We start from the raw sequence: 18,771 nt of genomic DNA, 5'->3' as shown, positions 1-18,771 counted from the left end.
ATTCTTGGTGACCCCGGGTCCGGTTACAAAGGCTGGTGGAGAGCGTGGGCGGCTGCCTAAGTCTCTGGAAGCCCAAGAATGTGGAGATGGCGCGTCTCGGCCTGGGGTCTCGTGGCTGGTCTGGGAGAACTTGCCTTTATTTCTGGGCAGGAGGCCACACTGCAAGGGAGCATCGATGGCCCAGCTGGCTTTCCTTGGCCCTCAGTCTGCGCTCGTCCACCAAGGCAAGCTCCTTTGTGGGCTGGCCTGGGAAGCCGGGATCACGAGGCTCTGCCAGCTGTGGTCACCCCATCAGGCAGGGTCAGCTTGGGAGCAAGGCGGATCAGACGGAACAGAACGCGTGGACCGCTTCGCCTGCCCTTAGTAGGCTGGGCCGTTGAAAATCAGGTTTGTAGAAAGACCTAGAAATAAGGCCTGGGGTGCCCTTGCCTGTTGACGGGCGGGCCGAGCAGGACTGTTCACAGGCAGGCACTGGTCTCTTGGCTTCCAGGTGGTTTGTTTGCGAGGCTGGGGGTGACGCTGGGGGTGACACACCTGCGCCTGTGCCGGAGGAGGTCGCATTCCATTCATAGCGGCTTATCTGGGCTGTCAGGCAGGCCTGGAGGGAGCCCGCCTCTGTGCTCTCCAAGGGTGGGCGACCGACACACAGGGTATCCCACCCTTTCTGGGCCAAGGACAGAAGGGCAGTGTTTGCAGAGACGTGGGGAGGCCCAGGTGACCTCCACCGAGCATCTGCTGGCTGCAGAGATGGTGGAGCCTGCTTGGACCCCCGGCCCAGAGGAGGTAGGCAGGTAGCACCAGGTGGCCCTGGGGGTCAGGGGTGGAGGCCAGGTCTAGACGGCCCACAGGAGTGTGGACTCATTGTGACCAATTCCTGGAAGTCCCCGGAAGATGGTGATGTTCTGGAGGGCCCAGCAGACCCGAAGGCCCCCAAGACAATCCCAGCTGGCTGTCTGCGGCTCTTGGTGTCTGCCGTTTGAGACAATTTGGACACAGGCAGGGCAGGCTGCCAGGGCAGGCTGTCACAGACGGTCTGAGCCACGCGCATTGGTGGGGGCAGCAGAACCCCTGCGCTCAGCTTCTCGGGGTGCAGTGGGGGCACCAGGACGGGTGAGTGTGTGGGTGGGTGGGCACTGACTGCTCCTGCCACAGGCAGCCCTGGGTTCGTTTTGCACTTGTTGCCCCTGGTGACAGCTGCTCTCATTCCTGCCCCGTTGCTAACAAGGGTGTCATGAGCTGCTTTCCCAGCCCACATCCTGTTAAGCCCATGGAGACCCTCCCACAGCTGAGCCTGCTGTGGGCTGCATGCCCTGGGTGGTGCCCACCTCAGTCCCCACTGGCCTCCTTCCAGCACTTTAGAGCAGACACAGGTTGGAGATAAGGAAAGTTCCAGAGCACAGACTGGAACAAGCCCCAGGCCTCTCCCTGCCCCAGCAGGGCCTCCCTGGGTTTGGGGGACAGGTGCCCTCATGGGGGGTCCTGAAGGTCAGGGCTGGGGCTGGGGCTGGGCTGGCAGAGGTGGCCTTGGCGGAGGCCACGTTCCAGGGTCTCACTGAGAGTCTGAGGCAGGCAGCCTTGCAGACACTGCTGAGGGACCCCCCACTTTGTGTTGTGGGTGATGCGGCCCATCGGTTGCCTCCAGGTTTAAATCAGGCAGATATTTACCTAGCGGCCTCCTCTGCCTCTGCACAGGGCCTGGAGTGGGATGGACTGGGGCGCTCAGCTGGAAGCTCTGCGGACACGGCCCCCTGGGCTATGCAGGCCTTGCTGGAGCCACGTTGCCACTTTTCATCACCCACTTTTTGGCCGAGAACCCCCTCGAGTCCTCACATCTGCCACACCTCAGCGCCTGTGGCTTCACTGGACCACACTGCTGGAGTCAGAGCCTGGCAGGACAATGGCCAGTTTCTCTGTGATTGCTGGTGGGAATCTTGAGCCATTCCATGGGCTGGGATCTGGAAGCGTCCTTGAAATGTCTCTGGGCACGTGGCTCTGTGGGTCGGGGCGGCACATAGCCCCGTAGCAGGCCGTCCTAGAGCAACAACCTGCTCTGTGAGCCAGCCCTGTGCAGGCCTCCCTCGGTACAGCCGCGAGGGGCCTCACCCTCCACCCACAGAAATCAAGGGCTGTGGAAGGCAGAACCCTGCGCCAGCGCCTCCAGCAGAGTTATGCCAAACGTTCCACTGAATTCACCCTTCTAGGGACAGGTGCCTCCTGCGGCTGCTTTTCCTAGAATAAGCATGAGAAACCCCAGATAGGTTCTAGACAAAAACAGCAGTGTGCACAGATGTTAATCCTCTTCGAAACTGGACCGAATCGTTTAGCCAAAGAAAATAGTAATAATGACTTCATTTTGAGAGGGTCACGGACACCCTTTCATGTTTGATTCCTTCTGACCTTGTGAGTTTATAGAAGGACAAGGAGAGAGGGATGTGCTGGGTTTGTTCAGATGTGGACAGAAAGTTTGGATGATAGCACAGAACATTTAGTTCAATCTTTCAACTTAAGGCTCTTAAGAGCCCTTTATTTTTATAGGTAACATGCTTTAAAGACTTTAAAATTTGAGGTTGCTAGCACTCACTGTGTGTGGATTGGACCAGCTCCATGAGAGTGAAGCCCGGGAGCCTCTCTGGTTGTCTTTGTGGGCGTCTGTGCCTGTGCCTGGTAGTAGCTCTGTCTGGAAGGTGGGCAGGGCCACAGAGCACCAAGAAAATACCAGGGCCTTTGCAGGTCTTAGGTGGATTCAGGTTGATCCAACAGACCCTGGCCCAGGGCCCGCAAGGAGGCTCCTTTCGCGTGGCTGCCATGGCCCCTGTGACCTGGGTTTGTCCTATGGGAAGAGCTCCTGCAAGAACACCTTTTGAGGTCACCCCTTGGGAAGATGAGCTGGACGGCGTTTGGAGCCCCCAGCCGCTCACATTCCTGAGCTCTTGGTCCCATGTGGGGTTCGATAATTTTCTTTACACTGACAGGCAGCATCTCTTTGGCCAGCTGTGTGACTGTTGAGTCATGTGTCTTCTCTGTGCCTCAATTTTTCTCCCCTGCAAATGGGTTCACTGAAAGCACTGGCCAGGGGCGGGGCCGTGGCATGGCATGACAGGCTGAGGGGCACTGAGCAGGTGCCAGGAGCCAGGTGGTGTCAGGCAAGCCCCCCAGGAACCCCAGTCTGTGTGCACAGTGGGAAAGAGGCCATCAGGGGCAGAGGGGAATGAACACCCACCCTTTGGGGGCTCAGGTGCCAGATATGTGAGCAGGTGCATGGGCCAGATGTGTAAGCAGGTGCATGAGCCAGATGTGAGAGCAGGTGCATGAGCCAGATGTGAGAGCAGGTGCATGAGCCAGATGTGTGAGCAGGTGCATGGGCCAGATGTGTAAGCAGGTGCATGAGCCAGATGTGAGCAGGTGCATGAGCCAGATGTGTGAGAAGGTGCATGGGCCAGATGTGTAAGCAGGTGCATGAGCCAGATGTGAGAGCAGGTGCATGAGCCAGATGTGTGAGCAGGTGCATGAGCCAGATGTGAGAGCAGGTGCATGAGCCAGATGTGTGAGAAGGTGCATGGGCCAGATGTGTGAGCAGGTGCATGGGCCAGGTATGTGAGCAGACACTTCCTGTGCAAGCCTGTGCTCCTGTGGCTCATGGATGTGTGATCCAGAAACCAGAGGCAGTGGCTTCACCGGGGGGGTGGTGACATTCAAGCTCTTGCAGGAGGGGGTTGTGGCAGGACAGAAGCATCTGACCAGAGGGTGCAGGGCCACAGCATTTCTGCCCTTGGGGACAGGCGGCCCATGCTGGGATGGCTGAAGCCTCCGCTGTCAGTTCAGAAACCAGGTACCTTTCCCATCTGACCCCCCAGGCAGCAGTTAACAGGCCCAGGTGAGAGAGTTTGTCTCTGAGACCCGCTTTCCTTGCTTTCTCCTGGGGCACTCTCCAGGGGGTCTTGCAGCAGTTCTGAGCATCAGGTCAGAGGCTGGGACTCCCTGCCTGAGTCGGGGTGAGGGCTTCCTGCAGCTCTGTGAGCTTCAGAGGCTCGGCATGTACAAGCAGGGTTGTTGCGACAACCTTTAAAAAGTCATGGAGAAGAACCCAGTGTGTTTTCTCCTCAGAGGGAAGCAGAGGCTGAATGAATTTGCACCTGGACGTTCCGCCTCCACCTTCTTCCTGACCAAAGACTGCATATGCAGGTGGTTCCTGGGTATCGGGGGTGAGGAGGGCTGGCTGGCAGCGGGGAGAAGATGGAGGCTGCCCCACACCTTGGCGGGGTCCTGGCGGGTTGCAGCCCCCAGAGCTGGGCTTCCCAGAAAGGGACATCGCTTCTGTCCTTTGGGCTCTGCTGGGGTCTCTCTGGGGAAGGGTGACCCAGGGCCTTTGAACAGCAGGTTCTAGACCAGGCCGTGGCTCCTGTGATGCTGACAGACTGCGGCTTGAGAGCCTGGGTCAGGAAAGCCCAGTCGGGGGAAGCCGGGGGCTGGTTCTGCATGGTTTCCCGAGGGATGTGCTCAGTGGGATTTGTCCCTGGAGCACCAAGGGCTGAAGGAAAGCTGCTCTGTCTCAGCCATGAGAGTTCTTCTGTGGGTGCAGGTAGGGATGGTGGGGTGAGCCCACCTTCCCGGGGGCAGATATAGGGATGCCGGGATGCCACGCTACAGGTGTGAGTCCCGGGAAGTGGGTAGGGGGGCGATGGGAGGAATGAGAGGAAGGTGGGGTGGGGGCAGGAGGAGAGAGGAGGAGGAAGGGGGTGGGGGGAGGGAGGAAGGAAGAGGGGGAAGTAGGATGGGGGTGGGAAGAAGGGAGAAGGAGGAAGGGGATTGTGGGGTGGGTGGAGGGAGGAGGAGGAAGTGGGGGCGTCCCCATCAGAGACCTCCAGCAGTTTGGTCCATGAGTGGGTTGGTTAGGCCTGGGTTTGGAAGCCCCTGCAGTGTTAGGTGCTCAGCTGGGCCATGGAGCCCTGGCCTTCCCTCTGAGCACACACCCACCGGGAATGGGCAGCCCGTTCTTGATGACCCTGGGGGCTGGGGAGCACCCACCCTCTAAGCCCCAGCTCGGCTTCCATGTGTCAGGTGGGAGGCATGGGCAGAGCCAGGCTGTGGGAGTCCGGGAGTGAGTAGGGGGTTGACTGGGGCAGAGGTGGGGTCAGGGAGCAGGAAGTGAGCGTTTGCCTGCTGGGGTAGACGCTGGGTAGATGGGGAGCCAGGAGTCCTATGGGGAGAAGGGTCTGCCCTGGGCTGAGGCACTGTCGGGGCATCACGGGCACCTGTGCGCCCCTCGAACATGCCCTCGGTGCTCCCTGGCACAGGTCTGCTCAGGGTGTTGGCCTCCTCTGCAGTCAGGATCTTGGGCCTGTTAATTGGGACACCTATGAACAAATGCTCTTCCCATCAGTAACCCCATGAGCCCGTCTCTTGAGCCCCTGTGAAATGCACCCTGGGGTCCTGGCCTCACCCACTGTCCTTCACAGCAGAGCTGCAGGTCCATGGCCCAGGCAGGGTGGCCAACTCCTGCCCCCTGGAGTCGGCGAGGGGGACACTGGGGCCTCAGGCTCATCTGGGTGCCTTTAGAAACCAGCACAACGTGGGGCCTTTGCAGACAGTATTCTCTGGGGGCAGGAGCATGTTTAAAGGGGGCTCATTTGAAACCCTACCTACAGGGTTGCTGTCCCTTTGGTGAAATGCCCACACGGGTGACAGTGATTCTAGCCCTTGATTTCCTTGAGCTGATCGTGGGCCCCTGGGCTGAGAAGCCCCTCAGCCAGGAGTTCCCAGGCCCAGGGATGAGTGAGCTGTACAGCAGTGTCAGAGCAAAACAGCTGTCCTTGCCCTGGGCCCATCCCGCGTGTGCAGCGGGCAGAAGCCTGCGTGAGCTGGGCAGGGACGAGGGACTGTGCTGCCACCCCAGTGTGAATCTGCGTTCATTTTCCTGACTTCCTGCATTTCTTGTGATTTGAAAGCTGGGGAGTGGAGGTTCCATTTCCTGCTCTATCTGGAAGGAGAAGGCTTTCAATTCGGCAAAAAGGTCATCTTTGTGGGCGACTGTGCCTCAGGCCACGTGGAGGCCACATGGAACTCCCGTGGGGGTGGGGACCATGGGACTGGATGGCGGGAAAGTGCCCCACCCCTGCAGCCCTGGAACTGTGGCTGGGGTAGGGCTAAGGCTGGGAGAGGGGGTCTGGCAGGGAGGGAGCTGAGGCTGCTGGGGGGACCACCGCTGGGGGTGCCCTAGAAGGAGGGAGCTGTGGCTGTGGGTCCCTGATGGGAGGAAGATGTGGCTTGGTGGGGAAGCTGTCGGGGGAGGGAGCTGTGACTGCGGGGGGTGCCATGCCTGGGGGTCCCTGACTGGGGAGTTGCTGGCTGGGGGGCAGCCATGGCTGGGGGAACCCTGGCTAGGGAGGGGCTGGCTAGGGGTGAGCCGGGCTGGAAGGGGGGGCCCTGGCTGGGGAGCAGCTGGCTGTGGCAGGAGCCATGGCTGGGGCTTCTGCTCCCTGCATCTGTTCCTGTATATAGTGAAGATGGGTTCTATTGCCAAAGTTCTGCAGGTGGGGTGTGTGCCATTCACACCACAACATCACACAGGCACTCTACTGCACACACACACACATACACACACACACTCAGACCCTCACACTCCAGGGCTGGGCAGGGGACCCCAGACCTGGCCTCCAGAGCTCATCCCTGGGTACCTGGGCAGGGAGTGTTGGTCACACTGTGCACCCCATCCTTGTTTTCTCGATGTTGGATTTACTTTTCCTGCCAGCCGCATGGCCTGCCCTTCTCAGGGCTTTGGGCTACTCTGCAGGGCTGGTGTTCGAGGCAAGAAAGGGAAAGGGGCAGTTGAGAGGGAGTGTGTGCTGTGGAGGCTGAGACCCCATTTGCACTGAGCCCTTCCATGGTTGCTCAACTCCGGCAGGAGCCCACTGAGGCTCAGGGCACCTCTGCATGGTGCCAGGGCCACACGAGCTCTGCAGCACATGGACAAAGGCGCATCTAATCCTTGTGGGCAGAGTGGCTTATAAGACACATTAGCAGGTCTGTCTGTGCAGCCAGAAGGAAGAAAATGAAGTTAGATGCCCACATGTAACTTGGCACCCAGAGACACATTCCAGATGGCCACCTGGGGCTCCCTGGTGTGGTCTGGGGGTCGGTGGGAGCCAAGGGGCTGCTCTGGGTCTGTGTGGAGGTGGATACCGAAAGCCACGGGGCGTGCCTAGGAACATTCATGGCCATTTGGCAGGGCCGCTCCCGGCACAAAGAAAGGCTGTCAGAGGTGCGGGCCATGCTTATCACCCACCTCTGACCCCACCAGGCACCTCACAAATGTGACCCTTATATGTCAAAGTTTTTAATTAGAGATGATGTTTCTGTTGCTGTTATGGACAGTGCTGTCCTAAACAAACGTGTTCCTTGGTCATTTCCCCATCAGAACATGGTGGGAGGGACCTGCTCTGCCGCAGCACCCCAGGCCGGCCTGGACAGGCCCGAGTGGCCGTGGTTGAGTGGCCGTGGTTGAGTGGCCGTGGTCCAGTGGCTGTGGTCCAGTGGCCGTGGTCCAGGGCGCGGAGGGCGCAGCGCGTTCCGTTTCGGCTCCTCCGGTGGGGGTCGCTGTGCTCGCTGCCTGCGTGCCTCGCGTGCGTGAGCAGAGGCTGTGGATGCCGGGTGCCCGCCGGTCACGGGCAGGTGGGCAGAGAGGTCACGACCTTTTACTTTCTGGGCCTTTACATGTTGCCACGTGTGCGTTACGCTCATAATAAAAACGTCCAACGAAACAAAGAGCAAAGTGAACTTTCTGGTTAAGGCTCCCACTGGGACTTCGGCGCCTGCTGAGCAATGCCTGGGCCTCTGGCTCCCCCTGGCGGCCGGTCCCTGGCTGACGGAAGCGCCTGGCGCGGGCTCCGGGCGTCCTGGATCCTGTGCACGGGCCTCCGGGTCTGCGAGCCGTGGCGGTGTTCGGAGCGTGTTCTCCCTGGAGCTGCTGCCACCCTGGGCGGCTTTGGGCGCGTGCAGCAAGCAGGGTTTGGCTTTGGAAGTGCAGCTCGTCCTGGTGCCAAGCACAGAGCCCAGCCTCCAAGATGCTCAGGAAATGCCGCTCTCTGCGCCCCTGAGTGCTCAGTGCGAACCTGTGGTGTCCGTTACAGTCTCCGGCTGCGAATGTAGCAAGGAGTGGGGACTAGGCCTGGGAGATGGGAGGGTTTGTCTGAATGACTTCCTGAGCGAAAGCAAACCAGGAAGTCTCGGGCTGCGCTCTGGCGCCCCGACCTCGCACCTCCCACCCTGGCACCTCCCACTCTTTCTGTGGGGCCAGCACCCAGAAAGCACGAGGGGAGGCTGGCAGGCCGTGAGTCGCACTGGCGGAGGGGCCGGTCCTCCGACGATGGGGCAAACGTCTCCGGCCCAGCTCCCCAGGCTCAGGGATGCGAGGGCAGGGGCTGCGGGGTGGGAACGCTGGCTGAGGCTGTTGCTGTGTGACGGCTCCACACCAGCTTAGCTTCCTCACCTGGCACACAGGCTCTGGCTGGAATTTGCTGCTTTCTCCAAGCTCTGCAAAATTCAGAAGCAGAGGCCTCCCTGGGCTCTCAGGGCCCCCTGGCTTCTTGCCCACTCACATAGAGGGTCCAGAGCTGCGCCTGTGAGGCTGTGAGGAAAGCAGGTGCTTCAGGCCTGCCGGGGGCCACTGGGAGTAGCTGGGTGGGCTCCTCAGGCCCTGCAGGGCTGACCCCTGGCTCCAGGTCCTGGGCCTCTGTGCCACGTTCGGTGCCTGTGCCTTGCTCTTTTTCTTCTTTAAATCCCACCTGTGAGTTTTATTTTTGTAACTGCAGAGCATGATGAAAACCGCAAAGCCACCGAGGCACGCGTCATGTCTGCGGGGAGGGCCCCTCACTCTCTGGCTCTGCATCATCCGCGTGTCTCACTCACCATGGGTGTCCCTGCCCCTGAGCCCACCCTCACCTGTGTCCTCAGCTGGGTAGGCGCTGCCCTCTCTGCCTCCGCCTCCACCACCTCCTGGACATCGTAGTCTCTGTCACCAGGTAGTAGCAGGGCCGGGCCCCTTTGGGCAAGCATGCCCAGGCCCAGGGGTGGGGCCCACAGCCATACAGATCCAGCCAGGCCGGGGTCTGCCCTGCAGACTTTCCCTCATCAGTAGGATAAGGCCCAGCGTGATGATGGGGGTCCCACTGTCAAAGAAGTGATCGGAAGCATTGGAAGATGGGGCGGGTGTGGTGTCGGAGGGAGCTGGAACCGCTGGGGTATGGCACGCCTGCCTTCACTTTCCAGGGCATGAGCTGGGAGGGTGGTGCCTGCAGTGTCCCCACAGCAGCTCATGGGCCTGGCTCTGCCCCAGGTCGGGGCTGCCCTGCCGACGGTGGCCAGGGTGTGCAGAACACAGGCCCCTCCTGCTGTGTCCACCAGGGAGATGGCCATGGTGCCCCAGGCTGACCGCCTCCATGCACCTCACTTCCCAGCCAGTCCTGCCTTCCTCATTGGTGATGATTTCTAGGTATTTGCAGTGAGGCTCGGTCCTGTGGCAAGAAGCAGACCGGGGTGAGGCGTGGTCCATGGTCAGGAGCAGGGCCTGGGACCCCAACCTGCATTGAGGTCCAGCCTGCCCTGGTTAGCTGGGTGCCCTGAGCAGACCCCAGGGTGGCAGTCCTGGTGTGGGCAGCGGTCCTGGTGTGGGCAGCGGTCCTGGTGTGGGCGGATTCCTGGAGGACACGTGGGTCTTGCATCCAGCACAGGTCCTGGTGCCTGGGAGGTGCTTACAGGCCCCAGCAGGCACGAGTGTGGCTGTCACAGCTGGGGTCTAGGTAGGTCAGGCAGCCCTGTGGGAACCTGGCTGCGTGAGTCTGCCCTGGGGCCTTCCATGAGAAAACCCAGTTAACGAGCAACCTATAAACCCTTGAAAACCGAGTGGGCCTTCACCAGCTTGAAAGGCCGCCCACACCTTTCCTCCTCGGCCCTCACAGCCCAGCTCGGCGTCACAGCAGAGTCCTGGTGGTGGAGATGCTTTGCCCACTGGCCACCCAGGGCTGGGAGCCTCGGCCAAGGGCTCCCTCCTTGCACCGTGGTCTCTCGGGACCTAGGAGGTCCCAGGGTGTGGACTGTGGTGAACTGTTCTCCGACAGGTGGCCCTTTTTCTCCCACGTGGGCGAAGGGTGAAGCCTCTGGGTGGTCCTGTACCTGTCTGTCACATCCCGGGCTGCAGCTGGGTCCCCAGGGAGGCCTCTGTGAAAACACAAATCAAATGCTAATTTCCTGGTGAAGAGTCTTTATGAGAACAATGCGGCCCATGCCCCTTTGCGGGGCTCTGCTGGTGGAGAGGAACAGCTAAACTGTAGCACTAAAGAGGGATGCCTGCTACATGATCCCCTAGACGTGTCCCTGGGACACTGGACATCTGGTGGCCCTGCAGACTCCTAGGAAGGGGACTGTCTTCCCAATGGCAGCCGGGACTGCCTGTCCTCTTTTGGGTGGCCAGGATGTTGCAGGCTGAGTAGGTGTCTGGCCTTACCACTGGGGGGCCACTTTGCAACATAAGAAATCAGTGTCCCTCTGTGGGGAATGTGCTTCCTGGCTGCCATGCTGCCACTCTCTCTTGTCTTCTGTTTGGCCCCTTCCCCGTTGCACATCCTGGCCTGGCGTGGTCATCCCGTGGCGTCCTCGGCCCTCTCCCATGTGACTTGTGTGCTCCATGGTACCTCCTGCCTCCCGAAAGCACCTCTCCATTCACTTTGTGCCAGGTACAGTAGCCACGAGAGCTGAGACCCTCTCCTTTTGTTCTCCAACGCATCTTCAGTGCTGCGAGCAGGCTGAGCTTGCAGCAGGAGCACGGGTGAGCGTGCAGAGTGAATGAAGGGCCGTGTGCCCATGTGGGTGGTGTGTGTGGGTGTGGTGAGGCACGTGCAGGGGTGTAGTGAGGTGTGGGACGTGCGGAGTGAATGGAGGTCCGTGTGCTCGTGTGGGTGGTGTGCGGGGGTGTGGCGAGGCGTGGGGCTGGAGTCAGCCGGTTGTCCGGACTTTTGGTTTTCTGGCTGTAAAATGCACGTGCCAGGATAGTTGTGAGGTGCATGCTCCCTCGTGCATGGAGCATGGTTCCACAGTGCTGTGGACAGAGGAGCCCTCGATAAATGCCAGCCGTGAGCATCGGGAGCTGGCATGAGAGCAGCTTTGAGAGCCTGGGTCGTTCAGGGCGAGAGAGGCTCCGGGAGTGGAGGCTGTGAGCCAAGGAGGAAACTCGCTACTTGACGTGTCCTGGGTGGTTCAGGGCGAGCGAGGCCATGGGGAGCGCAGGCTGTGAGCCAGGGAGGAAATGCTACTCGACCATTAGGAGGAAGTGGCGTGCTCCTCGAACATGCTGGTACTAGGTTTGAAAACCAATACTAGCAGCAAAAATGACTCCGTGTCCATACCCTAGTTTTTAGAAGTTGATAAATACCCCCTCTAAAAATGAGTTTTAAAAGCACAGGAATTTATAAGAGAAACACTTTCATCAAATACGTGAAAAAAAATCATTCTCACTGAAAATGGAAGTAATAAGAAATCAAGCAGCATTAAGGATTGTGTGGTTTGGAAATTGTGATATGGGTCTCCCTTGATTGTTTTGAACAGCTTTGTTGAGATGTAATTCACATTCTGTGCAATTCACTCGAAGTGTACAATCCAGTGGTTTTCAGTATATTCAAAAATCTCTGCCACCACCATCCCCGTTGACTGTGGAACATTTCATCACTCCAGAGGGAAGCCCTTCTGCCACCCTCCCTCCCTCCAGTCCTGGCCACTGTTCATCTCCTGGGGTCCCTCTTCTGAGCTTCCATACAAATTAAACCATGTCACGTGTGGTCCTTTCCCTTCTTCCCCTCAGCATGTGGTTTCTGGGTTCGTCCGTGTTGCACACTGTCCCAGGGCTTTATTCCTTGCTGTCACTGAATAATACCCCACCGGGTGGAGACACCACACTGTGTTTGTCGATTCAGCAGTTGGTGGACTTCTGAGCAGTGTCCACCTTTTAGCTGTGATGAACGGTGCTGCTGTGAACACTTGTGTACAAGTTTCAATGTGGACGTGTCTTCATTTCTCTTGGGTATATACCTAAGGTAGAATCACTGGGACTATGGTAGCTGTGTTTACTCATTTGAGCAACCACCAGCCTGCTTTCCCAAGTGTCTACACCATCTCACATCCCTTCCCGCAGCCTTGAGAGTTCCGATCTCACCACATTTTGCCATCACTTGTTTTTACCTGACTTTTTGATTCCAGCCCAACTTGGGTGTAAAACAGTATCTCGTGGTTTTCATTTGCATTTTCGTGATGACTGATAATGTTGAACATCTTTTTTGTGTGTGTTTTTGTTGGCAATTTGTATTTCTACCTTGGAGAAATGTCTATTCCGATTCTTGCCCACTTTTAGTTGGATTATTGTCTTTTTGTTGTTGAGTTATGAGTTCTTTACATCGTCTAGATGGAAGTGCTTCCTCACATATATGATTCGCAAATATTTTCTCCCATTCTGTGAGTTGTCATTTCACTTTCTTGATGGTATCCTTTGAAGCACAAACTTTTAAAAGCACAAAACTTTTAAATTTCTATGAAGTCCAATTTATTTTTCTTTTGTCACTTGGGTTTTTGCTGTCATATATAAGAAGCCTTTGCCAAATGCAAGGTTATGAAAAAGAAAACCTTCAAAAGGTTTTTTATTTTAGCACTTATGTTTAATATATTAAATATATTTTTAATATTTTAAATATGTATTTATATATTAATATAATATGTATTATATTACATATATTATACAATTACATAATATGTTACATAATTATATATTATATATTGTATGTATTGTATATTATACATATTATATAATATATTATGTATTTATTATATAATATATATTAATATAATATATTTAAATAAAAATTTTAATAGCTGCATGTGGTGTGAAGTAAGGATCCAGCTTCGCCCTTTTGCGTGTGTCTGTTCCGTTGACCCAGCACCGTTTGTTGAAGGCTGCTCTTTCCTCATTGAACAGTTTCGACATTCTTGTCAAACATGAGTTGCCTGTAGGTTTATGAGTTTATTCCAGAACCCTCAGTTCACTGCATCGATGCATGTGTCTGTCCTTGCGCCACTCCCACACTGTCCTGTTACCATCACTTTGTAGTAAGTTTTAAAATTGGGAGTGTGAGTCCTTCAGCTGTGTTCTAATCCAATCCTATGAACAAACTAGATGGCAGATGAAATTGAAAATTTCCTAGAAAGGTGCAAACTACTCAAACTGATTCAACAAGAAATAGACAATGTGAATAGATCTATAACAAGTGAAGAGGTTGAATTAGTAATCCAAAAACACCCTTAAAGAAAAGCCAAGGACCAGAGAGCTTCCCAGCTAAATTCTACCAAGCATTTAAATAATTAAAACCAGTTCTCACAAACTCTTTCAGAAGACTAGGAGAGTGGGAAGCACTTCCCAGTTCATTTTATGAGACCAGTATTACTCTGATACCATAATCAGACAAAGACATTGCCAAAAAAAGAAAATTGCAGACTCATTTATCTTATGAATATGGACACAGAAATCCTTGGTAGACTACTAGTAAATAAAATCCAGCAACATATAAAAAAAAATTCACCATGACTAAGTGGGATTTATCCCAGGAATTCAAGGTTGGTTTAACACTTGAAAATCAATGTAATACATTATATCAATAGAATAAAAAATTAAAAACACCCAATCATCTCAATAGATGCAGAGAAAGTATTTGGCACAATTCAACACTGTTCATGAAAACACTCAACAAGCTGATAATGAGCATCTGTGACAAAGCCCACAGCTGACACCATGCTTGTGGTGAAGGAGCAAATGCTTTCCTCCTCAGATCAGGAGCAAGACAAGGACGTTCCCTATTGCCCCTTCTATTTAACATTGTACTGGAAGTTCTAGCCAGGAAAGTTAGGCAAGAAAAAATAAAAGACATCCAGATTGGAAAGGAACAAGTAAAACTGTATTTTTAGAGGCCAGATCTTATATATGTGTATCTTATATATGAGCTATATATCATGTATCATATATATCATATATATATCATATATCTCATATGTATTTAAAAGTAAAAGTTTCTTCTAAAAAGTTTTTTATTGTTCCTCTAAAAATACAGTTTTTTCTAAGTAATCCACAAAAAAACTATTAGAACTAATAAATGAGCTCAGAAAGGTTGCAGGGTGTAAGATCAATATAGAAAAATCTATTGTATTTATTTATACTTGCAATGAACAATCCAAAAATGACATTAAGAAAGAAAAATCTGTTTACAACAGCTTCAACAAGAACTTATACTCTGAAAACTACAAAACAGCATTGAAAGTAATTAAGGAAGATCTAAATAAATGGAAAGTTATCCCGTGTTCATGGATTGGAAGATAGAATACTTCCTAAATCGACTAGAGTCCACACAACTCCTGCTGGAATCCCCACTGGCTACAGAAATTGTCAAAAGTGACCCCAATACTTAAATTGAATTTCGGGGAACCCAGAATGGCCAAAGCAATCTTGGAGAAGAAAAAAATCAGGGACCCCTTGGCTCTTGAAGTTCTTAGAGTCTTTGAAAATATCTGCTTTGTTTTGGGTAGAGTGTGGATGGCTCCCTTAGAGCCTACAGAGCACATTGAGATCTTTTGTTTTGCCTTAGTGAACTTTGTAACATCAAGCAGGAGATGTCAGCGAGCCTCACTGCCCCGCTGTGCTCCACCCACCGGCCCTCCTTGCTGCAGCATTCAGGAGAAGACAGACGCAGTGTCTTCTGCCAACCTCCTCGGACTGGGAGGCGTAACAAGACTTTGAAGGCGTGCCAGGAATAACACCCACACGGAGCCCCAGGGGACATGGATCGAGGTCTGAAAAGCATTTCTTCCCACCCTCTGCCGAGTCACCTGCACTGCCAGAGGTGGAGCTGGCATAGGGAGTTTGCCAAAAGACATCAGGAAGAAACCTCTATTTTCTCTACAAACATCCGATTGAGAACATTTCAAACCTGCATTGACGTTGATAGGATTATCAGAAAATGCTCATACACACCTTCCATTCAACTCACAAGCAAACACTTGCCACATTTTTCCCAGGCGCTCCCTTTCTCTCCATCCATATCCATACACACACATATCCACGCACACAGGTATCCATGTGTGTGCACACACAAGAATATCTACATGCACCTCCACGTGTGTACATATCTGCACACATCCGTGATGCATATCCATGTGTGCACATGTACATACCCATGCACACATTCACGCATGCTCGTCTGTCTGCACACACAATCCACATGCAATCCACTCACACAGATAGCCACGCATGCATGTATCCATAGCCACACATCCATGTACACGCACACATGTGTGCTCCTGCATATCCACAAGCAAGTACAGACACTCGCTGAGGTGAGCCACAGCATCTCCACCCATTGCCCTGTAGATGCACTTCTGTGTGCATATCCCAGGAACAAGGACATTCTTCCACAGAGCCACAGTGTCATCATCACGCCTGAGAAGTTTACAATAATTCTGTCCATGCTCCCGTGGACAGGCCGTCTCCAGATGCACTCCATAATGTCCTTTGCCCCACTGGCCTGCGTGTCTTTTGGGCAGTCCCAGAGCCGTCAGGGACCACGTGTTGCATTAGTGTCCTGCTCTGTAGTCTGTTGACTCTGGAGCAGCCCTGCCTGCCGCCACCGCCCCACCGCCTTCTTCCTGACATGGGAGTGTCTGGGAGTCCAGCTGGGTTTCTGTGGGGGTGTCTGTCCCGCAGCCTGGACTTACCCACCTGCCTGCTCGTGTTTGGATGCAGACTTTTTTTTTTTTTTTTTTTTTTGAGACGGAGTCTTGCTCTGTAGCCCAGGCTGGAGTGCAGTGGCGTGATCTCGGCTCACTGCAAGCTCCGCCTCCCGGGTTCCCGCCATTCTTCTGCCTCAGCCTCCCGAGTAGCTGGGACTACAGGCGCCCGCCACCGCGCCCAGCTAATTTTTTGTTTTTTAGTAGAGACGGGGTTTCACCATGTTAGCCAGGATGGTCTCGATCTCCTGACCTCGTGATCTGCCCATCTTGGCCTCCCAAAGTGCTGGGATTACAGGCGTGAGTCACCACGCCCGGCCTAGATGCAGGCTTTGTGGAGAACCACAGCAGGGGTCCATGTGGCCTCCTTGTGGCCTCCTGTCAGGGGTAGAGGTGGCAGCTGTCCCTGGGAAGATGCCTCAAATGTCTTTTCCCTGCGACGCTTTGATCCTCATGCTGCTCCTGCCTCAGGCCCCGCTGCCCGGCTCATGACCCTTCACCAGTGATCCATCTCCCGTGTCTCTGGCGGCCTTCCCAAGGGTGGGCCGTGGGGGTGCGGTGGAGGTTGCACCGAGCCCAAGGGGAGGACCTGGCTCTCGTGGGCTTCCAGCTGCCGCCGGCCAGGTGCGGGAAGAGGCAGGCTGCCCGCTGAGCGCCAGGCTGTGCTTGGCATTAATTTAGGAGCCAAGAAGGCTCCCACCGCTCGTGATCACCCAGCGGAGGACTGGGGTTGAAGAGGTTGAAGAACTCAGGCTCCCCACCTGGTGGTCCCCAGGCTCTGCCGAGCGGTCAGAGGGACACCAGAGCCTGGGGAGGGACACGGCTGAGTCCAGGAATGTACATCCAGGGAAGAGCTAAGAGAAGCCTTGTCGTGGAATCGGGGGACAGAAGCCTCCACTCTGCCCCACCGTGGAGGAGACAATGGGCTTATGGGGCACCCTGAGCACTGAGCAGAGGGGGAAAGAGGCTGTAAGCGGGGGGTAGATGTTAAACAGGGTGTTGTCACACCCCCTCTGCCTCCATAGGTCTTCAGGTCCATGTGGTGTTCGGTGACAGGGGAGCACCCTCCAGGGACCTGGACCTGGGCCCAGCCACCTGGCCCTCTCACTGTGCGGCCACCTCCAGCCACTGAATCTGCAGACGGCGGCAGCTGGTCATGCCGCTGGCCGAGTTGTACCCGGTCCAGGTCTGGTGAGAGGTCCTGGCCGAGCAGCGGAGCCTTCAGGGGGCACTTGCAGAGCTTCTGGCCTTTTGTCATTGCGGTTTGAAAAAGTAGCCACAAGATACAGAGTCCAGGAAGCACATTCAGAGACTTTAGACAATCATAAACTAGTTGCGCCACAGAAAGATGAAAAGTCATGTTTTCATTTCAAAAGGGCTGGAGACGTGTCCACGGCATCCAAACCTTGACTGGCTGTGCCCGCCTGGGGGGTGTGCCCATGGGCAGTGGGTACTGGGACCTCAGGGCCCAGGTTTCCCTCTGTGGACTCTCCAGGAGCCCTGCCTGGGCCTGCCCTTGGACAGTCTCTGGTCCCTGGGGAAGGAGGGGAGGAAGGCCACACCTGAGGGGTCTCTGCAGGACATTCTGGGCTCAGGCGGGTACCTGGGGGCAAGGACAGGGAGGGAACGAAGGGGGTGGCTCAGGTGGGGGCTGCCCTGCTCCCTCATCTCTGTCGTCCTCCGCCAGCCTCCAGGGCTGATGTGTGGGAGGCCCATGGGGAGGGAGCCCAGAGCCGCCCGCCACAGGCTGAGGCCTAGGGTGGCCACGAGTAGGAGGAGCACTTCTGACAATTGAACAGCCCGGAGCCTCGAAGCTACGGTTGGGGCCTTCAGCCCGGAAATGGGCCCCCCTCTTTACCCCCTGACGAACCAATTTCCCCTGTTCACATGTGGGTGTTTGTGCCTTTTTTAAAAAAGAAAATAAAAGATCACACTATTTAGGAATCCAAACCAGACAGACCAACAAGACAGGACAAACCCTGGCTCGGGGCAGGTGAAGGCATTGGGAAGAGGCTTCCTGGAGACCAGATGGGGTGCGGGGCGTGGGGAGGCCCAGTTCTTGGCGCCTGTGTTCATGGTGGGCGGAGTCTCCCTTGGCGTCTGAAACGGCCACCGGTCCATATGACCTCCCCCTGCATCTCAGGCCTCCCTCCCGCTGTGCCCACCCTGCACCCTGCTGCCAGCTGCTTCAGCGTTCAGAGCCCGTGACTGGCGTGGCAGTGGCGAGCCCTCGATGGCTGTGTGGATGCCAGAGGCTGAGGGAGGACACCCGCTCCGTGGTGGGACAGCACGCCCGGGTCCACCAAGACCAGGTGGACGCTGAGGCTCCAGGGCCTCGTGGCTGCTCCAGTGGCCCCGTCACCTCAGGAGACAGGGCCCGACACTGCAGGACGGCACCGGTGGGGGACGGCAGGTCCTCTAAGCGGTGTAGGGTTCTGAGCTGTTCGCCTCAGGACCCTCAGGAGCGGGCAGGTCGTGATAACAGGAGTGGCTGCATGTGGGCAGCCCATGGCTACAGCTTCCAACAGCCATTTCTAGTGCCCTGGCCAGATGGCCGGCCAGCAGGGGCCATGGTGCCGCCGCACTGTAGCCTAGCAACAGAGGAGATCCATTTTCTCATCAGGTTAGCCGGGGAGTAGAGCACGGAGTCAACCCAAGTCTCTCCACGCGGAGTGGGACAGGCTGTGATGATGCCCAACACAGCAGCTGAGTCAGCTTGGCTTCCAGGAAGGGAGCCCCTTGGCCCACCTGTTGTCATAACTGAGAGCCAGAGAAAGGGGCCCCACAGGCTCCAGGGCCCTGGGGACGCAGCTGGGTGGCTGTGTTGTGTGGTGCCGCCTTTCCGGGATCCCCGGGATTGTTGAGCCATGCTCTTCCCCAGCTCCCCGCTGGCCTTCGCAGGGATGATGTGCTTGTCTGCGTGGGGTTTGCTGAGGGAGTTTGTGGTTAACATTCCCTTGTTGA

Source organism: Macaca thibetana, chromosome 3, assembly GCF_024542745.1.
Source record: "Macaca thibetana thibetana isolate TM-01 chromosome 3, ASM2454274v1, whole genome shotgun sequence".
NCBI lineage: Eukaryota > Metazoa > Chordata > Mammalia > Primates > Cercopithecidae > Macaca > Macaca thibetana.
The sequence above is the reverse complement of the archived record's forward strand: the minus strand, read 5'-3'. Positions refer to the sequence as shown.